The sequence below is a fragment of the Ambystoma mexicanum genome, chromosome 11, assembly GCF_040938575.1.
Source record: "Ambystoma mexicanum isolate Mex_15411 chromosome 11, UKY_AmexF1_1, whole genome shotgun sequence".
In the NCBI taxonomy this organism is placed as follows: Eukaryota; Metazoa; Chordata; class Amphibia; order Caudata; family Ambystomatidae; genus Ambystoma; species Ambystoma mexicanum.
The window spans coordinates 116,080,124-116,091,703 of NC_090934.1; the positions used below are offsets into that span (position 1 = coordinate 116,080,124).

Below are 11,580 nucleotides of genomic sequence, written 5' to 3' on the forward strand. Positions count from 1 at the left end.
CCATTGCCTCTGTGTTGTCTCTTCTTACCCTGGACACCACGCTTTCAGTTCATACAACAAATAAAGAACTGTAAAACATTACAATATCACCATTCTAATACATAACATTGTATTAAAAAACAAACACAATTAAGATAAAAACACAAAATCTCATCAACAATATACAAATCTTAATCAAGGTGACACGTGTAGTGCAAATCGCTACATACATGATTACATAACATTGGCACAAACAGATCTAACTCCTATTGCTCCACCAACTAAGAACGGCTAGCACCACCAACCACAGAATCAAGAAAGAGCTATCAATCCTTTCCATGTCCGGGCCGGGTGAGGTTTCCCATGTTGAGTCAAATTAAAGGATTATTTCTTCCGTAATAGCTCTTTATTTCGGACAAGGTAAGGAGACCTGAGGGCTCAATGCCTTCCCCCTTATGCTGATTAAGCATCCACTCCTCAGGTGGCAGATCTTCTTTTTATTCTTGGTGTATCTTCCAAAGTTCTAAAATTGCTAATCTCGTCTGTTCCCTGTGTACGTGGCGGGCAAGTATTGTGTGTGTTCAACACGCTAGCGTCCTCTACGGCCTATACGTGCAAACTTATAAGAACAGGAAAGCCATTTCTCTCCAATAACAGCTGTAACATCCTGGCCAGAGCACTCATCCTGTCTTGCTTGGATTATTGCAACGCCCTGTACATAGGCTCCAACAAATCCATCATTAGAAGAAACCAAACCCAACAAAACAATGCCCTTAAGGCGGCACTAGGCATCTCCAAAAGAAACCACATCTCTGAGAGTAGACAACAGACTAACTGGCTCTGAACCAATGACAAAATTCTTCTAAAAACATTGTCACTTACCCATAAATCTCTTAATAACGCCGCCCCTATCTACCTCTCTGAGAGATACCACAAACAGACATCCATAAGACCCACCAGATTAGCAAACAGGGACTGCTTGTACATCCCTAAATTTAAATTAACCACGATTGGAGGTAATAGTTTCCCCGTTAAAGCGGCTAAACTATGGAACTCCCTGCCTCCTACACTGAGAATAGACCAGTCCTATCTTAACTTTAGAACCAACACCATCCTGTGACTGAAAGCTAATACCCATTAACTCACATGATGTCAACTGAACTGTAACTAACAATGCCCATCCCAAGTTTGCAACCCCTACTTGGTGTTCCTTGTACATAACATTTGCAAATATTTGTAAATGTTGCCATTGTAAGCAATGTATTTCACTTCATGACTTAACATATGTTACCCCATGGGGAGAACTATAACATTGTACATAATGCCTGTAATATCTGTAAATAGCAATTTATCCTGCTCTGTAATCTATGTTGCACACTTTTTGACTCCCTGTAATTAAGCTTTGCATTGTCTTGTAACTGTTGCACCCTGATACCTCTGGGTCTGGCGCGCATTATAAATAATAAATAATAAACAAACAAACATGGTCTTCATATGTTGCAATACCGCTTTTGACAATGATCCCTCTTGTGGCCATTGCATGAACATTTTATCTGCTGTGCCCTTTACCCATTCTGCACTGTACTGTTTGAGCTTCGGAGCATGTTTTGGCAGTGTCTTGTATAGGTGTATGAGGGGAGTGTCTTCCATAATGACAGGTCTCAATTGGCTGTCAATACATACCAGATTGTTAAAACTTTCATTTTAACTTAAATCACTGCTTCTAATCTTAACAACAAGTATCAGCAAGCACCATCATTCGCTGCTCAATACTCTTATTTCAATGACCTATCTATTCTTTTGATTGGTGCCAATCATTTGGCTACACTTTATCTTCATCACTGTTACTTTTCAACTCTTCACAATTCTATTGCTCCTCAATACTTCATTCAACAAACAACATTTAGACTAGTCACACATTACATATACATATTATACAACACTGCTCACCTTCCCTCTAATATTTCTCAGATATAAATAGGGGTGTTCTTCTCTTGCCTTTATTTTACCCCTATACAGGGTTTGAGACATCACCCTACGCAGTCCTGACCTGGGTGATTTTTCTATTTCTCCTCCTGTTGGAGTTTGAAATGTCTCCTTCTTATTCCCTTGAATTTGTATTTGTATTAGGACTCCTAGGCGCTATCTCTTATCTTCACAATATTTCCTTTTACTCAAAATTACCACATTCCCCTTAGTCTACTTACCATTTGTTAATTGACTCAAGGCCTTCGGTATTGACTCCTCCTTCAATCCAACCACTTCGCCTTCTGTTCACAGAGTGCCCGTGGAAACTGAGCAGGGATTTCTTCAAAGGGGGACCTGCCCACTGTCTCGGTTCTTCTTGCAAGTTTATTTCTATTCGGCCGCTCTCACTGAAAACTCTGCGATCTTCGAGCTAATGGCAGAGGATGCCCGATCATCCAAAAGTCTGGAGCAGAGCTAGTTTGGATCTTTAAACCATCCACATCGCTACCATGTGAGCTTAGGACCCTTAGGAATGTGCATATGTAATGAATGGGATCATGCAGAATAATTCTGAGTCCAAATAACAGAATCAACTCAGGAAGATGGCAAAGCACTGTTTTATTAACAATGACCTAAAAATGGGAGTTTACAACGAACATCAATGGACGTACGCTTAGTCTCTCAGTGATCTTTACAGAAAACATAAGATAATACCAAAAATAAATCAGAGGTGACATAATACTATGTGACAATAGTGAAAAACATATCAAGGGTCGGGATTGGCTAAGGAAACATCTAGTATACTTGTTTATAGGAACTAGGAGTTGTGATTGTCTGTCCACTATCAGGTGGACAACATTTGCCTATCTCTAACACATGTAATCTTCAGAAAGATTAGATACAGAGTTTCTCATTGGTCTTCAAATTATAAGGTCCTTCATTAAATGGACTAATATAATTGGTTGGCACGCTTGTGCATGTGTGGAAAATTTGGTTCATTTAGCAGCACGTAAGCCCAGACACAGTTGCAAGGAGATGGAGCATGACACTACCTCCCCACCCAATTAGCCCAGCATCTCTCATCGCCCATGCCTTCTGCCATGAAGATTGTCTTTGTACTTGGCCTTGCAAAGTATCCTTGTCTTTGAGAATGCTCAGGAGGGAGAGCACGCACTATTGCGTCTTGGATGCCAAGTTCGAACTCTATTTTCATCCTTGGTTGACGTGACCGGAGACAAGGATTTGGTCAATTTTGCAGGTTTAAAATACTCCTAATTAATTAAAATTGGCACTCTTGGTGTTCATTCTCTCCACCGTAACAAGGTAATATTCATCCTCCACATGTTTGCTCATTTCCAGAATAGATAGCTGACCTTAGTTGCTTCAGTCCTGACTCCAGGCCAGACAACCTCGTCTTGCAGCTCCACGATTCTGTTTATTCTTGCTGCAACACAGTTTTCCCTTCCCGCCTCATGGGTCCTGGATACCGATGTCCAGGTTCTATATAGTGGCGGATTCACCTGCTTTCTATTCATTACGTATAGCCAGCTTCTATGATCAATTAGTCTACCCAGCGTTTCAGCATCTGTACATTTATTGAACGTTTGATTTTCTGCAGCACCTTGTGCACGAGTAATCTTTTTTATAATTTGAGAGTTCACTTGATTCTTTACTTCCTCATTAGTTTCTTTAAGAGCTATACATCCTCTTCAGCCAGTATCTCAAGACGTTGTGCATACTTTTTATGACGTCACTAGCTTCTTTTCTTTGCTCTTTCTCATATTCCTTCAGGGAGTTCCTCCCTTATTTTGTCATCAATTCGGGGATACATTCGGTAAGGTTGTCTCAACGGTATCTTCTTTTCAACAAACGCTGCGGTATTGATACAATGGCTGGTGTCAAACACGGAACAGTCTCCTGCCTCCAATATATAGGGGGGAAGGAGGCAGGGTCTCCTGCAGAGGTATAGTTGCTCCTCTGCAGAAGGGCCTGGATCAGAATGGTGGAGGTGCAATTGTAGAGGAAGAATGTACACTGGAGAGAGGAGGGCAGACGAAAGGAGGGTGTGAAGTTGGAGAGGAGGAAAGAGGTTGGCAAGACAGGAACAGACATAAGTTGGCATTGAATCTTTGAATGACAATTGTTCCGGGGAAGGAAGACAGTGAAGAGGAGGAGACAAATAAGTAGGGGAAATTAAGGAAGAGAAAGGTGTAGAAATGAGATAAAAAGGGGTTGAGGAGGTTGTGAGAACATTCATGCAGCAACGGTTAGAGAATACAGAGTTGAAAAGCAGACATGACGCAAGCTTGAGAGAAGAGAAGGGAGTAGGAGAGGAGGGACAAGCAAATGTAGAAATGTCAAGGAGGTGGTGCAGAAGAATAGCAGGGAGTACAGCAGAGATCAGAGAAAGGGCTAGGAATTAGTGATCTACTTGGGAACAAGATCGTGCAGATTGTTGAGGTTGCAAAATAAGGCACGGTAATGGTAAGCAGACCGGTCCCGCATGCAGGGAACAAATCTACCATAAGGCAAACAACTTGATAACCAGCCTATGTGTATTAGAGTCTGGTGGAAACTCTAGTACTTGGATTGGTGGTAATTAGGCTCCCTCTTGCTGCTGGCTACGCCTCATGTATAGATGCCCTCAGAAGGAAGTGTCTCAGAAGATGCAGGAGAGTGAGTATTAGAAACAAAGACTACATGCACCAAGAACACATCCAAATAACGCAGTGCAACTTACATCCCTCCGCCCAGACTGTGAGTGTCTGAAAATCAACTAATACCTCAGGGAAGGGATGCTGCATTGAATCACTTTTTGTTTTGTTCTGTCGAACCTCATTGCCGTTCTTTTATGGAGACATGCAAACCAGTGTTGGTATAATTTGGGTTTCTACTCAGCAACCTTGATTTGCATATGTTTACATTTTTTGATGAGATACCCTGAGTGCAAGGCCCAATGACTAAAACTAAGATGGAGTTAGTGGGAAGGATTTAAGCCAGGAGAGCTCCCCACCACCCACCACCAGGTGGCAAACAATATCAATGAGTTGCGCAGCAGGAGGGTTACTAGGATTCAGAGATGAAGTATTGGGTCAAGTGAATAAAGTATGTGCACAATTCTGAACATGGCACAAAACTAACGTCGGTCGAAACAATGGTAAAGCTAATACAGTGCAGCAGCAACAAACTCAGGAACTATGTTTTTACAATGAAGGAACTGTTTTCGTGGGGGCTAATCTCAAATGCAATAAGACTCTGTTAACGGATGTCAGGTGACAGGAGCTGAGCAACGAGACATGCAGCGACGTGAGATTGTAACTCATTTTGATCAATTGCACTCTATTGTCTAACGGGCGCGGTGCATACATTACTTACGTGATTGCCGTATACTGGGTGTTGGGGTTGAGAGTTGTCAGATATAAACACAGTAGTACTTAATCTTTTTACGATGGCGACGAAGGAATGAAAGATCTGGGTCTAATCAGAAGACACCCACACCCAACCGTTGTATGTTTATTAAGAAATATTTTTACGCATCTGTACGTAAGCGCTTGAATAGAGGTTTTAACTTCTGAAAACCTCAAGATAGTATGTACTAGTATTCGTAATCGTTGGTCCCCTGAAAAGGTTCTTGTGGATTTTGTGTGAGAATAATTGAAGAACGAAACATGTTGGGTTTAAAGTAATACTGTATTAGCTAACAGTGTTTTCTACGAAGATATTAAGTTAGTGTAGAATCTTTTGTTGCGCGAAAGGATTCACTCACATGTCTCTACATACGAGAGGGGACAGCAACCATTATTATAATTGGTACTCTATCCGCTATCCAATGAAGTTTAGGAGTAACGTACTTTACTGGCTGTAGCCACACTAGATCGAGCAAGAACAGGTCTGTGATGCCCTTAGATGTCCGGGGCTGCACATGCGCCGCTACACTGAGTGGATCAGCATGTGTCTACCCTTCGCCGACAGGTGCAGGTAACCCGCTGAACCCCGTTCGTGATAGGGATTGGGGATTGCAATTATTTCCCATGAACAAGGAATTCCCAGTAAGTGCGGGTGATAAGCTTGTGTTAATTAAGTCCCAGCACTTTGTACATGCTTCCTGTCGCTACTACTGATTGGATGGTTTAGTGAGGTCCTCGGCATCGGCCCTGGCAGACCACTGAGAAGACGATCAAACTTGACTATCTAGCGGAAGTAAAAGTCGTAACAAGGTTTCCCTAGGTGAACCTGCGGAAGGATCATTAACGGTGGAGCAGCCGGAGCGAGAGCCGCAGACCCAGTTGTGTCCCAGATGCACACACCCACAGCCTGGGGTGCCCCTCTAGCTATGGTCCAAGTAGCAGAGCGGTCCATGACCGTGGTACATAGGAGACCAGGCGCCAGGGAGCGGGATTCTATTCTGCTGGAGGGGGGGTGTGTGACCCAGCAGACAGACGGGGACGCCCGGCAGGGTTGGGTTAACCTGACGTGGACGCACCCCATGGAGAGAGGGAGCCCGGAGCAGGCCCCCATCCTCACGATCCAGCGTCACATCCGCTGCACTGGGCTGAGGCACGCTCCTCCAACCCATCCTGCCAGCGGGCAGGCATTGGTGGGCGCTCCCCAGTCGGCAGGGAACTCCCGAGTGAGAGCAGCCAGGAGCCGAGGGAAGCCTGGCCGTTCTCATGGGACACCTCCCCAGGCAGACAGGGGCCTGGCACGCAGAGCGAGCCCTGAGCCATGGTACAGATGGGGTTACTCGATGAGCCGGCGTCAAGGTTCTGACAGGCAACGTCCATGGGCGAGTGATGGCCAGGCCAGCAGGAGCAGCGGGCGTCCTTTGCACTTGACCAGATACCTGGATCTCGGCCCTGTGCGGTCAGCTGCAGTTTGAAGACTCTAGCAGTCCCACCCAACCCCCAATGCCCATGCTGTCTCTGGCCTGCCCCTCCCTCCTGCTCCGTGAAAGGGGAGCGGCAAAGGAGGTCGGGTCGGGGGAAGGACGAGCGGGAATCGGGCTGGGTGGGCTGGCGGCAGAACGGCCTGCCTCTGTCACCGTGGGAATCCCTGCCACCGTGCTGCAGGCGGCAGGCAGGCATCTCAGGTTGAGCATCTGCATTTTTTTTTTGGTGTTGTCTTAAAAAATGATGGTCTTGCCCGACTCCCAAGTGGGGAAGCTAGACAGGGCATTGGGCTGTCCCATCCGTGGCAGGCGGGCAGGTGGCACTGCCTCCCTGCTGGCATCTCCTGCACTGGCAGGTTCAGGCCGACGTCTGGATCAAAAAAAAGTTACCTGTGATTCTTGGCGGTGGATCACTCGGCTTGCGTATGGATGAAGAATGCAGCTAGCTGTGAGAATTAGTGTGAATTACAGGACACATTGATCATCGAAATTTTGAATGCACCTTGCGGCCCCAGGTTCATGATGGGGCTACGCCTGTTTGATGGTTGCTTGAATCTCAATCTCCCCAGGGTTCCCTCCCTCCCTTCCTTCCTTGCGAACAGTCCTTGGTAGCCAACGAATTTGCAATTGAATCTTTTCATAGAGCATGCTCTGTTTGGCCTTTGAGAAACCCAAATTCACATTGACATCTCAGAGAGCCTCAGCCTATGAAGTAATGATTTTGAACCCAATGATCAAAATTGTCAGAAGTAAAATATTGAATTCCGCCACATTTTTAGCTGAGGCAGTAGCTGATGGCGATCATGTACATGATTGTCCAAATTGTGTTGAATTTTATGATCATATACCTTGCGTGAAAGAAAATGCTCTGCCAGGAGGGAAAAAGCTCTTTATTGATGGCTCATTGAAAATTGATCAAACCAATGGAGAAAGGCATTCAGGCTCATCACTAATAAGACATAGAGCAAATGGAGAATTTGTAGCAAGGGGCAGATTACTGTATAACTTTTAAGCGCAAGTGGCAGAATTGGTAGCACTTATCGTCGCGCTCCAAAAACACGAATGGCAGGAAGTGACAGTGTACAGTGACTCTACCTATGTGACATCAACCATACACGCAGGGCTAGTGCATTGGAAAAGGAGGGGCTACCTCCGAGTGGACGTCACACCTGTGCAGCATGGATCCTTATTGGACAGGTTTATAAAGGCACTACAACGCCCAGTAGCTATAGCGGTCGGCAAATGCGCCACTCACACTAAGCGAACAGATTTTATTTCTTGCGGGAATGAAGCGCAGATGCAGAAGCCAAAAGAGTTGTATATTCCCCAGATATCTCATGTTTTGACTCTCCACATATCAAAGAAAAAGTAAAAGTATTTGCGATTATGGTAATGCAAGAAGGGTTTAATCATTTGCCAAATACCCAATTGATGGAGATTCAAGGAAGTTCATCGCAGGAAGAGCAGGAGTTATGGAAACGAAGGGGGTGTTCTTCATCCGCCACTGAAAATGAAGGTGACAAGATAGCTCTGGAAAGAAGGTGTTGCCAGTAGCATTGTTAAAAATAGCGCTTCAATGAAAGTCTTGCTGCAAAAATTGTGGAAGACTTGTTTATTCCAAATTTGTTAGAACATGTTGCATTCTTCGCAGTGAATTGCATTGTGTGTCAAACGGTTACAGCTGGGCATACACTGAGAACGATTAGAGGAGTAATACCTCAACTGAATGGTCCTTTTCAGCATTTACATATCAATTATGCTGATATGCTGCAAGTATGTAATGGACACAGGTATCTGATAGTGGTGGTGTGTCCCATATCTAGGTGCATCAAAGCAGGTCTGTGTACACACCCTGAAGCCACTTGCACAGCAAAGTTTTTCATACGTTAAGTCTTCCCAAGATGGGGTGTGTGTGAAGTGCTGTGATCCGAGGGAAGCCCGGCCGTTCTTGAGGGACGCCTCCCCAGGCGGACAGGGGCCAAGCACCCCAGATGAGCCCTGAGCCATGGCGCAGCCAGGCTTACTCGACAAGCAGGTGTCAGGTTTCCGGCTGCTCACGTCTGTGGGAGAGCAATGGCCAGGCCCGCCAGTGCAGCGGGCGAATTTCACTCTTGGCTAGGTACCTAGATCTCGGCCCATGTGGCCAGGCTACTGTTTGAAGACTCTAGCGGTCCCACCCGACCGCCCCTGCCTGTGCTGTCTCTGGCCCGCCCCTCTGTCTGGCTCCCCGAAAGGGGAGCAGTGGAGGGTTTTGGTGTCAGAGAAGGACGAGCGGAAATCTGGCTGTTTGGGCAGGCGGTGGAACGGCTTGCCTTCATCACTGTGGGAAGCACTGCCGCTGTGCTGCTGCAGGCGGCAGGCAGGCTTCCTGGGATAAGCGTCTGGATTTTTTTTTGTTTCATCTTAAAACCCTGATGTCTCGGCCGCCTCCAAAGTGGTGAAGCTAGACGGAGCTCCGGGCTGTCCTGTCCGCAGTGGGTGGGACAACCGGTGCTGCCTCCCTCCCCCGGCCTCTCCTGCACCAGCAGGTTCAGGCCAATGTTTGGAACAAAAAAAGTCACCTGTGACTCTTGGCGGTGGATCACTCGGCTTGCGCGTCGATGAAGAACGCAGCTAGCTTTGAGAATTAGTGTGAATTGCAGGACACATTGATTATCAACATTTCGAACACACCTTGCTGCCCCGGGTTCCTCCCGAGGCTACGCCTGTCTGAGGGTCGCTTGAACATCAATCGCCCCATTGTTCCCTTGCCGGGGCGGGGATGGGGCAGTTATGAAAGGGCACTTTCCTTGTGAACAGTCATTGGTAGCCACCGTGTTCGCAATTGAGAAGTCTACAAGAAGTGTAATGGGCTGTTCTATGAATCTTTTCATAGAGCATGCTCTGTTTGGCCTTTGAGAAACCCAAATTCACATTGGCATCTCAGAGAGCCTCAGCCTATGAAGTAATGATTTTGAACCCAATGATCAAAATTGTCAGAAGTAAAATATTGAATCCCGCCACATTTTTAGCTGAGGCAGTAGCTGATGGCGATCATGTACATGATTGTCCAAATTGTGTTGAATTTTATGATGATATACCTTGCTCTGCCAGGAGGGGAAAAGCTCTTTATTGATGGCTCATTGAAAATTGATCAAACCAATGGAGAAAGGCATTCAGGCTCAGCACTAATAAGACATAGAGCAAATGGAGAATTTGTAGCAAGGGGCAGACTACTGTATACATTTTAAGCGCAAGTGGCAGAATTGGTAGCACTTATCGTCGCGCTCCAAAAACACGAATGGCAGGAAGTGACAGTGTGCAGTGACTCCACCTATGTGACATCAACCATACACGCAGGGCTAGTGCATTGGAAAAGGAGGGGCTACCTCCGAGTGGACGTCACACCTGTGCAGCATGCATCCTTATTGGACAGGTTTATAAAGGTAATACTACTCCCAGTAGCCATAGCGGTCGTCAAATAGCGGTCATCAAATGCATTGCTCACACTAAGCAAAGAGATTTTATTTCTTGCGTGAATTAAGCCATATATGCAGAAGCCAAAAGAGTTGCATATTCCCCAGATATCTCATGTTTTGACTCTCCACATATCAAAGAAAAAGTATTTACAATTATGGTAATGCAAGAAGGGTTTAATAATTTGCCAAAGATCCAATTAATGTAGATTCAGGAAAGTGCACCGCAGGAAGAGCAGGAGTTATATAAACAAAGGAAGTGTTCTTTATCCCCCCCCAAACATTAGGGCGACAAGATAGCTCTGGAAAGCAGGTAATGCCCGTAGCATTGTTAAAAATAGCGCTTCAACAGCTGTATTACCCCGCTCATTTATCTAGGGAAAGACTTGCTGCAACAATTGCGTAAGACTGGTTTATTCCAAATGTGTTAGAACATGTTGCATTCTTTGTAGTGAATTACATTGTGTGTCGAAAGGTTACAGCTGGGCATACACTGAGAATGATTAGAGGTGCAATACCTCAACTGAATGGTCCTTTTCAGCATTTACATATCAATTATGCTGATATTCTGCAAGTATGTAATGGATACAGGTATCTGATAGTGGTGGTGTGTCCCATCTCTAGGTGGATCAAGGCAGGTCCGTGTACCCACCCTGGTGACACTTGCGCAGCAAAGCTTTTAGTACGTTAAGGCTTCCAAAGATGGGGTGTGTTTGAAGTTCTGAGATCCGATAATGGGTCACATTTTGTCAATGAAGTGTTCGAACAAATAGGACTTTTGTTTAGTATTAAACATACGTTTTCTTCTGCTTATCGCCTGCAAGCCAATGAATTATATGAGAGACTTAACAGCTTCCTTAAAGAAAGGATTGCCAAAATCAAGCTAACTTTTAAGAAGGTAGCCTATATTGCCTGCCCTTAGCTTTATATGCCCTAAAGAATCAGCCTGGGTCGGACCATCGCCTCACCCCGCACAAACTAGTGACAGGAAGGCAAATGAGAATTCCTCTTACACCTCTATCGTAGTAGTAGAAGTGATTACCAGAGTACAGTGAAACTTTTATGTGATGAACTGCATGATTATTTGACATGTATGACCTGCACCACCTCTCTCATTTCAGATCAACTTTGGTGTCAGAGGGGTCAGTCTCAGAACACAGATATAAACAATCCAGCAACCAATTGGCACCCAAATAGTTTGTTGGTGACACTGTTATGATTAAAATCTTCACTCGAAAGTGGCAAGACCCATGCTTTAATGGTCTCTTTGTTGAGGAAAATGTAACTGCC

At 45.3% G+C, this 11,580-nt stretch overlaps 2 non-coding genes across 2 annotated transcripts; both read left to right on the forward strand.

The window, feature by feature from the left end:
- Nucleotides 1-7,229: 7,229 nt before the first annotated feature.
- On the forward strand, nucleotides 7,230-7,383 carry LOC138505264 (5.8S ribosomal RNA). Its single transcript, XR_011280089.1, has one exon. It is a non-coding gene; the product is annotated as a 5.8S ribosomal RNA (ribosomal RNA).
- A 2,017-nt stretch (nucleotides 7,384-9,400) lies between these two features.
- On the forward strand, nucleotides 9,401-9,554 carry LOC138505252 (5.8S ribosomal RNA). The gene has a single exon (XR_011280079.1). It is a non-coding gene; the product is annotated as a 5.8S ribosomal RNA (ribosomal RNA).
- The last annotated feature ends 2,026 nt before the right edge of the window (nucleotides 9,555-11,580 follow it).